Here is a 16106-nt window from a genome sequence, read left to right on the forward strand (position 1 = left end):
ATAACACATTTGAGGCCCAAGCCCCTGGTCCTGTTTCTAATCAAACTCCTGTTGATTAGAAGCTGAGTTACCATGGTGATAAGCATGGTTTATATGCTCACATAGACGGGGCTTTTGGTGGAAACATTTTTAAGTCTGAGCTTTCAAATGATTTCCGATATATCATGTTAAACTCAAGCACAAAACTGTCCCAACTGAAGTGCAACATAACATTAAGCATATCTGCAAACATCTAGAGGATAATAAGGTGATAAGTAACAGTCAGCATGGATTTGTCAAGAACAAATCGTGTCAAACCAACCTGATAGCTTTCTTTCACAGGATAACAAGCCTTGTGGATAGTGGGGAAGCGGTAGACGTTGTATATCTTGACTTTAGTAAAGCTTTTGATACTGTCTCACATGACCTTTTCATAAACAAACTAGGGAAATGCAACCAAGATGGAGCTACTATAAGGTGGGTGCAAAACTGGTTGGAAAACCGTTCCCATAGAGTAGTTATCAGTGTTTCATAGTCATGCTGGAAGGGCATAATGAGTGGGGTCCCGCAGGGATCAGTTCTGTTCAATATCTTCATCAGTGGTTTAGATAATGGCATACAGAGTACGCTTATAACATTTGCAGATGATACTAACCTGGGAGGGGTTGCAAGAGCTTTGGAGGATAGGATTAAAATTAAAATCATCTGGACAAACTGGAGAAATGGTCTGAAGTAAATAGGATGAAATTCAATAAGGACAAATTAAAAGTACTCCACATAGGAAGGAACAATCAGTTGTACGCTTACAAAATGGGAAATGACTGCCTAGGAAGGAGTACTGCGGAAAGGGATCTGGGGGTCATAGTGGACCACAATGTGTGGACCTCAAAAAATATGAGTTGACAGTGTAACAGCTGTTGCAAAAAAAAGCAAACATCCTTCTGGGATGTATTAGCAGGAGTGTTGTAAGCAAGACATGAGAAGTAATTCTTCAGCTCTACTCTGTGCTCATTAGGCCTCAACTAGAGTATTGTGTCCGGTTCTGGGCATCCCATTTCAGGAAGGATGTGGACAAATTGGAGAGAGTCCAGAGAAGAGCAACAAAAATGATTAAAGGCCTAGAAAACATGACCTATGAGGGAAGATTGGAAAGAAATTGGGTTTGTTTAGTCTGGAAAAGAGAAGATTGAGAGGGCACATGGTAAGTTTTCAAGTATGTAAAAGGTTACAGAGAAGAGAGAGAAGAATTGTTTTTCTTAACCTCTGAGGATAGGATGAGAAGCAATGGCTTAAATTGCAGCAAGGAAGGTTTAGGTTGGACATTAGGAAAAACTTCCTAACTGTCAGGATGGTTAAGCACTGGAATACATTGCCTAGGGAGGTTGTGGAATCTCCATCAATGGGGAATTTTTAAGAGCAGGTTAGACAAATACCTGTCAGGAATGGTCTAGATAATAGTCCTGCCATAAGTGCAGGGCACTGGACTAGATAACCTCTCGAGGGCCCTTCCAGACCTATGGTTCTATTATTCTATATTGAGTGAAATCTTGACCACACAGAAGTCAATGGGAGTTTTGCTATTGACTTCAGTGGGACCAGGGTTCACACATTGTGTTTTAATCATAGTGCTGCCTCTATCTTCTCAGTTAAGAATAGCAACAATTAATCAAACAATAGAATCATAGAAGATTAGGGTTGGAAGGGACCTCAAGAGGTCATCTAGTCCAGCCCCCTGCTCAAAGCAGGACCAATCCCCAACTAAATCATCCCAGTCAGGGCTTTGTCAAGCCAGGCCTTAAAAACCTCTAAGGATGGAGATTCCACCACCTTCCTAACCCAATATTCCCAAATCCTGGTTGAGGAGAAGTTAGTATACAGTCAGCTTCATCCACTGTTATGCTCAGTAATGGAAGAGCTTGGAGAGTTTATGTAGACAGCATCCTCAAAATAGATAATGAAGTTTGGCCAATGGGAGGTAGCCCAGTCACAAGACTACAATCTAATCAGGACAAATAATTAGTCTTCCTAGTAAGCATGACTCGGGTAGGATAGAAGTCAGAGTGAATGGAGCACAGCTGTCTAGTACATTTTATATCCTAAAATCATCAACACTTGACTACTGATGATTAGCTTCAGGACTCCACTATCCTCATTGTGTAAAATTGTTAGAAATATTTCGTACTTTTAGTCCTAAATGCCCAAAAAACTTCCACAAATGCAATTTTACTGCTGCTGCAAGAATTGCTACATTTGCATCATTTTATTTAGTGTTTTTTGCAAAACTAAAATACTTTGAGTTCTTCTGCTGCTTTTTTATGTTGGACATCAATTATAAATGCAATTGAAGAAGTCTCATGAAAGAACAATGAAGCTTTATGATCCAGTACCTAAATTCTCTTGGGAATTGCTTAGAGTATATCTCATGAAGCTGCTGAATGTCCAAGCTTTGTCTGGTGCCATCAAAGTTGCAGTTCTGGATAAAGGATTAGGAAATGTGGAAAAGGGCTCCTTTATTTTTAGAACTGTAAGCTTGGGGAACAGAAATAGCACTCAGTTTCATTGGCATAGCTTGTTACTCTTACTAGGTAGAACTTAATATCAAAGTTGTGTGAGGTATGTGTGTTTAAAAAAAACAACAAAAAATGAGCCACCTGGTCTGTGTGTGTGTCTCCATAATACACCTCGAGCAAATAATTTTTCAAAGCTCAAGCAGAATTAAAGCTAAAGTTAACACTTTCCACATATATTTATTTGTGATGTCTAAACTGATTTTCTCCAAATGCTCATAAGTCCAGCATTCCTTTATCCAAATGGTCTTTTTTATCCATCATTTACCATCTTAAATATTACAATATACATTAGCCTGTTTTTTATATATAACTGTCCTTGCTTATACCACTAACACCACCATCTGTTAAAATGGAATGGACTTGAAGGACTTGATCGTGTCATGTGTATAAAACTGAAGTTGATAAGAATTAAGGTATTCAGCTCCTCAGAGGATCTGGCCCTAAAAACCTAGGATGAAATCCTGGCCCCAATCAATATGAGATTAGCCATTGATTTCACTGAGGCCAGGATTTCACCATAATCTACTTTTCACTAATCAGGCTGCCTTACTGTCTGCATTTCCCTTACTCTGTTTCTTGTACCCTAGCACAATACTGTAGTTTTGGGGCTTTAAAGAACACAAACTCTTTCAGGAACTGTGGCAGGTAAGATGTACAGCTAAATCGTGATTAAAATGGCTACCTTGAAAGAACAAGTCACCAGAGATACCAAGACAAATGGTAAAGCACTCTTTAAGGGCTAAACCCTTACCTCACCCCGCACACACACATTCTCTTCAGCTCCGTGTGCGCCCTAGGGAACACAGGGCTGCTACTGAGATGTATAGAGGCCGCCATTGTGGCTAACTTATAGGCAGGCTACACAAGTGGGGGAAGCTCCTTACTTCCACTTCACCACTGCACACCTACCTATATGCTGGCCAGAATCTATCCCTCATCATTTTTGAAGAGGGTACTATTTGTGGCAAATAGTATATCTTCAGTCGCAGGAAATCAAATAATCTCACTTTCAGTCAATAAAATTTTTCAAGCACTGTAAGGGCTTGTCTATGCTACCGCGCAGGGTCGATCTAAGATACGCAACTTCAGCTACGTGAGTAGCATAGCTGAAGTCGAAGTACTTAGATCTATTTACTGCAGTGTCTTCACTACGGTAAGTCAACAGCTGATGCTCTCCCCTTGACTCTGCTTGTGCTCCTTGTTCTGGTGGAGTACCGGAGTCAACGGGAGAGCGCTCAGCAGTCGATTTACCCCGTCTACGCTAGACGCGATAAATCGACCCGACCCCTCCGTCCCCGCTGGATCGAGCACTGCCCGCCGATCCGGCAGTTAGTGTAGACAAGCCCTAAGAGCTAAACTCTGTCTCTAAACTAATTAGTGTCCCCACTTTCTTCCCCCCACTACTCCTATTGGAATATAAAATAGATGGGATGAAGAACTGGGCTGTAACCAATTTAGTGCATACATGCACATACAAAGCAGAATGCAAATAGATGTACAATAAATATCCCACTGCTCCATTAGCAAAGAATCACCTTTTACCCATGAGGTCAGAGTAGAAAAGAGCCACTGTGACCCACGTCAATTAAGTGGCTCATGTGGGAAAAGTCAAGGTTTTAGTCCTACTCTAGCTAATACCATTCTACTCAGATTTACCGGATGGCAATGGCATGCAGTGCTACTTATTTAGGCACCACACTAACCACACACATAGCTTAGTGCTGTGCAGCTGAACATAAAGAGGTTGCTGACATAATTTCCACTGTACAATGTCATCACTAGCCAGTAGAAATTAAAACACATAAAATACTCCTTTTCCCACCTTCCCATAAAAGGACATAGGAAGGTCCTTTCTGTCTAGACATGTATCCAAACACTCTGTTGTGTGCATTTCTGCTTCCAAAGCAAGCAACATTTTTTTTTATCAAGATAAATCAATACCAAGGTTCAAACCTACACTCACATATGAGAGCATGTTACCTAAGCAAGTCAGTTACCGAGCATGGTATCTAACTTCTTCACCCAGTTCTCAGAGGTGCTATAGGCAATTTCTTAATTCCGTCCTACATATTGTATCTCTCACGTGGGTCTTTAAAATTGATAGGTTTTAACTGAGTTTTCTCTTCAGGGATTATTGTAAAGAAGAGAAATATTTAGTTCTCTTCATGGTAAATGTATTTTAGGTTGTCATTACTTGTATTGCTCCACATCACTGTATTATCTGAGCACCTCGCAGTCTTTAGTGTTCTTATCCTCCCAACATCCCTGTGAGGTTATACCCATTTTTTAGATGGAGGGGACTGGGGAACAAAGAGGCACCAATGACTTGCCCAGGGTTAAACAGGATGTTTTTGGCAGAGGAAGTGAATCTGTCCAGTGCTCTAACCACTAGACCACTAGACCACCCATCCTCATAAAAAGTGACAAAGGGACGCAAGCTCAGCTCACTGAGGTACCACTGGAGTTGAACCCAGGATCTCCTGTTACTAGCCAGGTGGTTTAGGCACCTTTATTCATGACCATCTACAATGTGGCACCATGGCTGAGTCTTTGAAACCAGACTATTAAATTTTAAAATCTGAAATAGTACCAGTAGCTGTAGCTATAAGGTCTGAATTTAACCAAGCTGACATTCTCAAGTACTGTATGTTTATTTTTAGAGCTTTATTCCCTCTGGTATTTCAGATTCTGTGCTAATGCATTTGAGAATCAATTATCATGAACACAATGCACATCACAAACACAGCAAAACTGGGCTTAACTGCTAGACTCAAGAGTGTTGATTTTACAAAGTTCTTTGCAATAGATGTGCCTTTGTATGTAGCAGGAAAAAATTGGTAGAGATGGGATAAGAGTAGCAGTAAAAAGAAAAATGTTCAGACTCTTAAAATACATCCTGCAGTTTAGATATAAAGCTCCTTATTTTTAGAAAACCAGTAGAATTGTTCAAGCTCTGCCCCTACAGTTTCAATAGCAGCCTAGTGCTTTAAAACGCTGACCTTGAAAAGAAAACGTTTACATTGTGAATGTACTGGCAGTGTGAAGACTATTCTATGAGTGAGTATCCAACTGTGGCAAAAGGTTCAGAAGTGGGTTTTCCTTATTCTGAAAGGCCTAACCCATGGAGCTTTTGTAGTGGTTAAAGCAAACCTTTGGCACAAATTATGCATGAGTTCTAGCAGAGCACCAGTATAAAATGAAAATTTCACTCAGCCAATTAAATCTCATGAATGTATGCCCACTGAGTACCAGAGATCAGTGTTTCTGATAAGTGTTGATATAATCAGAACATTTGATCAAATTTTACGCACATACAGGAGCACTTTTTAATAGTAGGGGTGCTGAAGCCAGCCCCCTTACCCTTGTCTGCTCCCCACCCCCAGAGCTGGGGCTGGGAGCAGGGCTGTGTCTCGGGGGCAGACAGGGGTAATAGGGGGTCGAGGCTTGGGCTTGGGCTTGCAATATGTGATATAATTTAGTAGGTTAAAGTCAGCTTGTGGTGGCCAGAGTACTTGAAGGAGACCTAACATCAGGGCAGAACAAGCTGTACAAGGAAACAGAGAAACTTTGTGGCATTAAATGGAGTCACACCTGCCTCAGCATCCCAGCTGGAGTTCCTAGAGTCACTTCCTCAAGCAAGCACAATGCCCTCTGACATACAGGTGAAGTGACACCCTTGAAAGGCTGAAGCATGTCCCCAACCCCACCTGGGAGGCCAATTCTGCTGGTCCATGGTGGGCTGTGGTGTGCCACAGCCACATAAGAACCTTGATAGCTAGATCTTCCCTCAGGAGAGGCTACTGCCACTGTTGGCACAAGCTATACAGCGTCCTTACAGACCTGAGCACAAGGTCAGCATTCCCAACCCCAAGCATTCAAAGATTGTATCAGACTCCAAAAATTGTGAGAGTCACAACTGTGTGCCAGCCTTCTCTTTTGGGGGAGATGCTTGTCCCCCGGTTTGCGTCAATTCATCTCCGGGTTAAAATGCAAACTTAAATATGCACACATAAATGCAGCCTCCAAGTTCACTGCTCATTATTGACCCTTTCCTATCCATTAGGATGTGGATGTCTGTATTCTATTTCCTCTCCCCGCCCCCACCCTTGACAGTATAGGCAGCTGTCCCGGCATTCTCCCTCATAGTCTCTGACCCACATTTTCCCTCAACCTCCTATCCCTCACATCTTCTCTGTCATACCCTACTCCCTGGAATACCCTCTGTCTTCCTCCTGCTCCCCCACATTCCTCTAAATCCTCATAATTTCCTGTCCTGTTTCCAAACACATTTCCCCCTCCCTGCTGACCCTGCAGCTTCATTCCTTGCATCTCTACAGTCTCCTATCCCATTTGGCCTTTATATGGTGACTAAGGGCCACCATTTTACCTGAAAGCAGCTTGGCTTCAACCTCATTGGAAACACTGAAAAACGCTCAGGGTCTAACTGATTGCCATATTTGGGGTCGGGAAGGAATTTTCCCCCAGATCAGATTGGCAGAGCCCCTGCGGTTTTGCACCTTCCTCTGCAGCATGGGTCATAGGTCACTTGCAGGTTTGTATAAAGATTAAAGAGGCATGTCAGTGATTTTTGCTAAGAACAAACTGTAGTTTCAGCCCTATTGGCAGTAACGGGAGAAGTTGACCATCTTTGCTGGAGGCAGCCTCATATTCACCCACAAAGGCTACCAGGATATTTGTAGTACTGCTCATGACTTCAGTCCCATTGACAGTAACGGGAGATGGTGGCTGTTTCGGATGTGGGCTAAACTGTTCGAATTGGAAGGCCAAAAATCAGGAAAAAAAACTGTGACAACCCTTAGAAAACCCCAAAATATCTAAAAAATTGCAATAAAATCCTGAAAACTGCCAATACTGGGACTATGATTGTGCCCAGCCATGAGCAGGAGGATAAATTGAGGAAGCCTCCTTGTGCACTACCAACCTCAAACTCCTTGAGCATTCATCTAGGACGTAGCACAATCTGTCTCAGGATTATTATCCTTGATGTGGTTGTTATTACAGAGGCCTTGGTCACGACTTCATGGTTAAGGTTATCCTGAATAGAGTGAGTTTTCTGAGAAATTACAAGTAAGTTCATTAATTTGAGTTAAAATTAAACTTAGTCCTTTAAAAAAAATTGGCATCTATGTCACTCTTTTATATTGAATGATCCTAACAAAATAACATTCTTCAAACTCTCCATATATTGAAATTAACTGGAATCTTATGCACAAGCTATTCTTAAAGAAATTAGGTTGTAATTAAGCTCAGTTACTAGTTATCATTTTATCCAATTGTTATGATTATATTGGATCCACAGAGGGTCAGGTGAAGAGCTCAGGTCATTCTTCAGTGGTGCTAGTGTGACACCAGAAGTAATTCAACCAATCACTGTCTAGCCTCTATTGTTAGTTAGTTTGTTTGTAAGAATTCTGTGGGCTGTAACAATTTGGTGCTATGTGGGAGACTAGACACATGTCAAGAGTCCCATTAGTAGATCACTGGGCATTATTGTCACTGCTCTTTAAAAAGGTTCTGTGGCTGCATACTAGTTTGGGCATCAATGCTTGAAAGGCTCTCTATGGCACTGTTGTCTCTACTCCACTGAACATTTAGGAAGCACTACCAGGGCAACTGAGGCAAGAGCACAGGGGAATCCTTAAAGCACAGACATTTGGACTCAGTGACTGGGCTCTACCTGACCCTCTTCACATAGTACCAGTCCTATTAAGCCAGCCCTCTAAACCAATACATTAATTGCAAATTAAGGGACAGATTCACCAGTATTTTTAGGTTGCTTTGTGCTGCTCTGGCAATGCAAATCAGCTGAAAACCCAGCATAATTGGTCAGTGCTTTCTGGCTGGCTTGCACTGTTCTTGGGTACCAACAAATCTGCCCTCAAGTTAACATTTTAAAAAATTATTTAAGGATTATACTACATATCAAATTCTTTAGAAATCCCACATGGTAGCATTCTCTTTCGGTTTCTTGTATAGTGTTTATGCATGACATTTTTAACTACTCTCAAACACCAAGAAAATTCCTGGACAAAAATCTATTAAAATGGGGTGATTGATTTGTGGGATGTTGTAATTATCCCCAAACCGAGTGTTATAAATTCTAGAAATTCATAGTTAAGGTTACACTGAAAAGAAATCCAAACATGTTAAGGTAAGAAAACTGACCACATAGGCGCCGACTCCGTAGGTGCTCCGGGGCTGGAGCACCCAGGGGGAAAAATTGGTGGGTGCTCTGCACCCACTGGCAGCTCCCCACCCTGCCCCAGCTCACCTCCGCCTCCTCCCCATAGTGCACCACATCCCCTCTTCTCCTCCCAGTGCTTGCCGCCATGAAACAGCTGTTTCGCAGCGTAACAAGCTGTGGGAGGGAGGGGGGAGAAGCGGGAACATGTCGTGCTCAGGGGAGGAGGCAGGGAAGAGGCGGGGCCGGGATTTGCGGAAAGGGTCCAATAGGGGCAGGGAGGCGGTGGAGTTGGGGCAGGGACTTTGGGGTTGGAATGGGAGTGGGGCAGGGGCAGGGGTGGAGTCAGGGCGCCCATGAGAGGTCGAACATCCACTGGCTCCAGGAGGAGTTGGCACCTATGACTCACAGTGAAGGCACCCAAACAATTTTAACTTTATGTTATAGTGACACCATGAAAGGAAAAAATATGGAAAAAATCTGTGTAATTAAAAAATCAGTTTAATCTAATCTGAAACTAATACACTAAAATGCCTTCATCATAATCATGTGCATTGTATGGTGACACTACAGGACAGAGCTAAGGTGGTTCATTCCCATAAGTGGACAGGTTAGAAATTAACCTGCCTCATTTCACTTAACAGTAATAGATATCACTGTATCTCATGCCCTTTCCAAATATTTGAGGTCTGTCTGTAATCATACAGCTCATTTTATCAAAGTTTGTGGGACATAGTTTGGCAGAAGGAAAATACATACAAAAAGGGCAAGAATAAGGCCCTTGTATTATATGTCTGCTTTGTAACAACCCAGCTTGTACAGAATGATAGATTTAAATGTAAACATTATGAGCCTGATTCTTCCTTCACAACAATTTTACATTAATGTAATCAAATGTACTTCCATAGTTATAATTTACATTAATGTAGAGGAATCATAAAACTGTAGGACTGGAATGGACCTTGAGAGGTCTTCTAGTCCAGTCCCCTGCACTCAAAGCAGGACTAAGTATTATCTGACCATCCCTGACACATGCTTGTCTAACCTGCTCCACAACCTCCCTAAGCAATTTTATTCCAGTGCTTAACTACCCTGACAGTTAATATTTTTTTCCTACTGTCCAACCTAAACCACCCTTGCTGCAATGTAAGCCCATTGCTTCTTGTCCTATCCTCAGAGATTAAAGAGAACAATTTTTCTCCCTCCTTCTTGTAACAACCTTTTATGTACTTGAAAACTGTCATCATGTCCCCCCTCAGTCTTCTCTTCTCCAGACTAAACAAACCCAGTTTTTTCCATCTTCCCTCATAGGTCATGTTTTCTAGACCTTTAATTATTTTTGTTGCTCTTCTCTGGAATTTCTCCTATTTGTCCTCATCTTTCCTGAAATATGGAGCCCAGAACTGGACACAATCTAGTTCAGGCCTAAACAGTGACTTCCACCGAACTCCATGAATTTAGCTCCACTGGCCACTGGTGCCGGAGTTCCTTCTGGAGTTCCCAGATGCCGTGGACACAGGTGGTAGAGGCCCCCTGCAGCTCCTGGCTGCTATGGGCAGCGGTTCTCAGCGAACACGGGACAATGGGGCAACACAGAGCTCCGAGCCGGGGAACCCTGGTGCTCCAAACCCCTACAGGCGGTGGGGGGCCCCAGAGCTTGGAGCAGCTCCCGCAGCTGCCCAACCTCTGCAGGTGGTGTGGGACCCTGCAGCTGGGCTCCCCATTTTGTCGGATATTTTTAGTAAAATCAGGGACAGGTCATGGGCTTCCATTAATTTTTCTTTATTGTCCATGAGAAATCTTAGCTTTATTGATAACTACTCTCTGGGAACCGTTTTCCAACCAGTTATGCATCCACCTTATAGTAGCTCCATCTAGGCTGTATTTCCCTAGTTTATGAGAAGGTCATGAGAAGCCTTACTAAAGTCAAGATAAACCAAATCTACCACTTCCTGCCTAGCCACAAGGTTTCTTACCTTGTCAAAAAAGCTATTAGGTTGGTTTGACATGATTTGTTCTTGGCCAATCCATGCAGACTGTTACTTATCACCTTGTTATCTTCTAGGTGTTCGCAAATTGATTGCTTAATTATTTGCTGCATTATCTTTCTGGTTACTGAAGTTAATTAATTAGCATTTCGAGTTCTTCCTGTTTATTCCCCATATTTCTTGCATTAGTGTATAGACATCTAAGATACTGATTTGATTCCACCCACCCACGTTCTCTCTTGTCTCTCCCTTATCCCTGCTATAATAGCCCCTGCTCCCCCCAGTTTCAAACCCTTCTCCCAGGTTTCCATGTTTTTGACTTACCTATGGGTTTTTGTGTCTTGCCCCCATCTAACCTAGTTTAAAGCCCTCCTCAGTAGGTTAGCCATTGGAAAGACGAATCCAGTCAAATCTGTGTATTCCTAGCAAGAGCATCTGAAGCCAGCTGCTTAAATTAACCTTTTGATGACAGAAATGAAATAACAAAGTATCTGGTTATCAAATTGTACAGTGTATGCGGTTAGAGTGAGTGTTTAAACCTATTTACCAGTAATATATTACCAGTGGGATTACTATCCCTATAGTTGGGAATACCTGCTCAAACCAGACAGGAAAGGGAGACTCAGAACTCTAATTTGGGGGGAGGGAGGGGAGAGGACAGCACAAGGGAGGTCAAGTTCTGCACTGGATTAGCCTAACACCCAGCAATGTGAAGTTAGTGTTGAGGTCAGCCGGCTCTGCAGTGCGCTGGCCTCACCTGCAGGTACCACCCCCCGAAGCTCCCATTGTCCGCGGTTCCCTGTTCTCGGCCAATGGGAGCAGTGGGGGGAGGTGCCTGCAGGTGAGGGCAGTGCACAGAGCCCTCTGCCCCCTTCTCCCACAGGGGCCACAGGGACATGGTGCCAGCCGCTTCTGGGAGTGACACGGGGCCAGGGCAGGAAGGGAGCCTGCCTTAGCCCCACTGCGCCACAGGGCTGGCCAGCCCATGGGCCGGATTGAAAGCCCTGATGAGCCAGATCCAGCCCTCGGGCCGTAGTTTGCTCTCCCCTGGCCTAGGGGAAGGCACCTAGATCTAATAAAAGAGAGAGCTGCAGCAAATACCGTAGAGAGCTGGAGATCAAAGGTGCCTGAACAAGAGGGATGAAGACTAGGGGACTAGCAGATGAGGTTGCCTGTTGCCCTTTCAAAGCTGGAGAATGGACAGTGTGGGAAGAATGTTGGATCCTCTCCTTTGGAAGAAAGGACTCCAAGTAGGGAAGACTGGTGAGTCTTAGCTGGGAAGAGCAAAGAAGGAAGGGCTGGACTACCTAGAAAGGGCTGGACTGATACAAAGTAGGCTGGGACTGGCGAAGATGCTGGAGATGTGTATGTTGATGCACTATGTTTTGGGACTTTAAGGGCTGTTTGAATTCTGTCTTGTTAATCCCAGGCCCTAAGGAGGGGTATAACTGGCCACAAGAGAGCCTCTACTGGATTTTTTTATTTCAAGTCCTGAAGAAGGGGAAAATTACATAGGGTCAAACTTGACCTCTGGCCAAGAGGGGGGCACTTGATAGGTGGCCTGCCCTGTTAAACATCTCAGTGCTTAATTCTCCCATTGGGTGTTTTGCCCAGCTGCTTTGTGAGAAGAAACAAAAAGCTTCCTGCTCTTACACAACATCCTGGTTTAAATTTCCCTATGGCATATTCTCTAGTTGATTCTGTGCTAGCTGATACTCCAAAGAGCTGGGGCTTGAAAAGCTACAAGATTGTTTCTGCAGATGAACATGAAGGCTCACTAATCGGGTGGCATGTGGCAGCTTGGACTCCCCTAGTAGTGAGGGATTGATAGAAGCACATTCTGGCTAAGCTCACACACAGCCTCCATATGCTTCTCTGCCTGCAGCATGGGGCCCTGGTGGCAGGACCAGGAGAAAGAAAGAAAATGTGTGTGTGTTTTCTGAGTTAAGTTTCATTGGGAATTATTGTGGTTCTCACTCATTACTCCTGGGAGAATTCTGCATCACTGCACATTTGCAGAATTCATGTCCCCTGCAGATTTCTTTGCTTCCCCACAGAAAAATGACTTCTGACTAGGAAGCTGCAAGAGCAGTCACATGCCCCTCCCTGGCAGCGCAGGCAGGTCAGTTCGGGCATCTGGAGCAGCTGGTAGAGATGTAAATCACAGCGGGGCGGGGGGGAGGAGGAGGAGAGAATGGGCACTTCTGCGTGTGAGAGACAGACACTCAGTCCCTCTCACTCACTATTGCAGCATGCTTGGCATAGAAGGACAGGGCTTTGTGGTGTTTCTGAGGAGACAGGCATGGGGCAGCCTCTGTCCCCTCAGACAGAGCAGAATTTAGCAGCCTGCCTGCTTAGTGAATTGTTCCCATTGTCTTTGTGAATTCCCCCAGGAGTACAAAACAGGTGTGTAAGTTTTAAGACTCCTTTACATTGCCAGAGTGGGGTAAAGGACAGTATGGCCGTATAAATGCTTATGATGCTTTAGTGATTAGAACTGGTCTGAATTTTTGGACTGAAAATATTTCCTATCAAAATGTGCTCCACGAACTGTTTGCTACTGACATTTCTGGAGATAGTCAGTAGTCAATATAAACTGAGAGTTTGATTTCCCAGCCTGCACTTGCTCTTCAGTTGCCTATGATGTAACACTGAGCATATGGCTGCATATATTTGTTAACTAGAAATAAAGGGTCAAAACTATCTACATTACTATTAGACGGGGGGGGTGGGGATTTCCTCCAATGCTCCCCACTCCCATTCTCCATCCATTGTATTGTAGTTTAAATAAATTACCAAAATAATTGAAACCAGAGTGATTATATTATCATTTTGACAAATGAAATTGGAGATTTTTTAATATTTTGGCACAGAATTCCCCCAGGAGTAACTCATCCTTTCTAAAGTACAGACTTCAGTTTCTTTGGAAGGTCTGATTCTTACAAAACACCCCCCTCTCGTAGGCTGAACCACTGTGACTATTTCCTCCACTTCTGCTGTACGAGTTAAACAAACCAAGACATGACTGATTTGTTACTGTACACTGCCTTTTGACAAAACTGAAATCCTAACTGATGGGGCAAGGCCTAAGTTTTTAATATTTATATGATTTTTGCTTGCAGTGCACAGCTGAAGGCCCTCACGGGGGGCTGTCTTGTTTAGAACTAAGCAAATAGTGGATTATTTTTCCAGGGGATGAACTGAAAAATCCAGTTCAATTTGAACCAAAACCAATTATTCTGAAATTTCATTTTTATCAAAATTCTCATTTCCTTTTCAATTAACAAAAACATTTTGGTTTGACTCAAAATGCATTGAGTTTTTCATTTCAATTTGGATGGGTTTGGGGTGGGGTGTCTTTTCAACCTTATTTTGTGTGTGGTTTTTAACTGACCACATGTGAAAACAAGATGCCATTTCAAAACCAAACATTTCAACTCTTGAAATTTTTTCCAGTTTTTTCCCCAGCCAAAACTATGTCAAATTCAACCCAAGTTCATGAATAGTTTGAGCCCCCCCAAAAATGCACTTGTCAGTGATATTTCTATTTGCTGAATCTTTTTTTATCCAGCTCTAATTTTGCTGCAAAAAAATGGACCTAATCTTCTAAGTGAGCTGTAGTTCACGAAAGCTTATGGTCTAATGAATGTGTTAGTCTCTAAGGTGCCACAAGTCCTCCTGTTCTTTTTGCGGATACAGACTAACACGGCTGCTACTCTGAAACCTATGGTATACATGGTACTGTCACCTCAACTACCACTGAAATCCTTCTTATAGGAAGGGCTCAGCATCTTACAGAATCAAACCCTTACTTTGTAAATTGTTTCCTAGTAAATCTCCCAAGACAATGAGGCATCTTCTAATTCAGGCAGAACTGATCATAGGCAGATTATCCTGCTGTTGCATTCACACAGCAAGCTGATCATGACTACAACATATGTTACTTGTTCTTTTGGCTCAAGTTATGGTTGTCTCTCTTTTTCTTTCTCTCTCCAACTCGCTCCGGAGCAATAAATGCCAGCAATAAATATTTTCAGCCGTACAGGGATTTCAGTAAATTAGGGTTCACATCCAAGTTTGGGGCAACTTCCTGTATTCTAAATAGAATCCAAATGAATGTCTTCCAAAGTCTACACAGCATAGTAATAATAAAAAAAAATCTAAATCATTAAAATGAGCACCAGCCCTCTACTCCATGAATAATGTATAAAAGCAAGCTGCATTATATTAGCAAAGGATAAAAATTAGAGCTGAGTGAAAGTAAAAATGTCATTTTTTGATTCCACAAAGAACATCCTCTATGGCTCTAGCTCAGAGCTCCATCTTGTGGAGGATTATATATGTGGTTTCATTTTTCTGTCTGCCATGATGTTTTGATTTTGCAATTTATTTAAAAACATGTATCAGAGTGTAAGCCATCTTCAGGGAAGAGCTTCAGAATGAAACTAGTAACACCAGAGCACAACCACCAACAGTATCTGTATAACTTTCTTGTCTGACTCGCTCAACCTGCCTAGACCAACACTATTACTATCATGCAGACCCTTTCTCCCATTAGAAACAGTACAGTAAGTTCTCCTCAGTGCTAGTTGTAACCTAGACAACTAGTGTATGGTAGCTAGTGATCCACTTTGAATCTGCATCTCATGAATCAAGTTTTGCTCTCAGTTATACCAGTTTAAGTATGTAGTAACTCTATTGTCTTGAATACAGTTATTAGGCTTAGAGCCTGACTCTAAGCCCATTGAAGTAATGGAAAGACTCCTTTTGACTTCAATGAGCTTTAGACCAAGCCTTTCATTAAGACCTCTGGGCCAAATTCTGTTCTTACTTAGGCACTGATGCCAGTACAAAATTGATCCTTATAGAACATTTGTCGGTGCTCTCTCTATTTATTTATAGAAAGTGGAATAGGAGAGATTGAGTGTGACCCACTCCAGAATACCTAATAGCATGGTGGCCAGGGCATTCACCTGAGAGTGGGGGAGACTTGAATCACTGTTCCAGAGCAGGGATTCAAATTTGTATTTCCTATATCCCAGATGAGCACCCTAACCAGTGGGGGCACCATTATTGCCTCCTTGGTTGTGTGAATACCAGTGGTGTCAAAGTCCCCTTGTGAATCTAGCCCTTTGCTTTTATTCTAAAAAATGGTTCAGTGCCCAAAATCAACTCATTTCAAGTCAAACAAAATGGTTAGTAAGTACTGTGCATGAAACATGTCACAAATCCACCTAAACAGAAAAGAGCCTCTGTTGATAAACAATGAACAGTTAGCACACGATCTAAAGTTGGTGTATTTATTTGCATATGCCAGTAAAGACTGTTTTGATGTTATAATAGTATTCTCATTACCCAGAGGTTATT

Source organism: Natator depressus, chromosome 4 (genome assembly GCF_965152275.1).
Source record: "Natator depressus isolate rNatDep1 chromosome 4, rNatDep2.hap1, whole genome shotgun sequence".
Taxonomy (NCBI): domain Eukaryota; kingdom Metazoa; phylum Chordata; order Testudines; family Cheloniidae; genus Natator; species Natator depressus.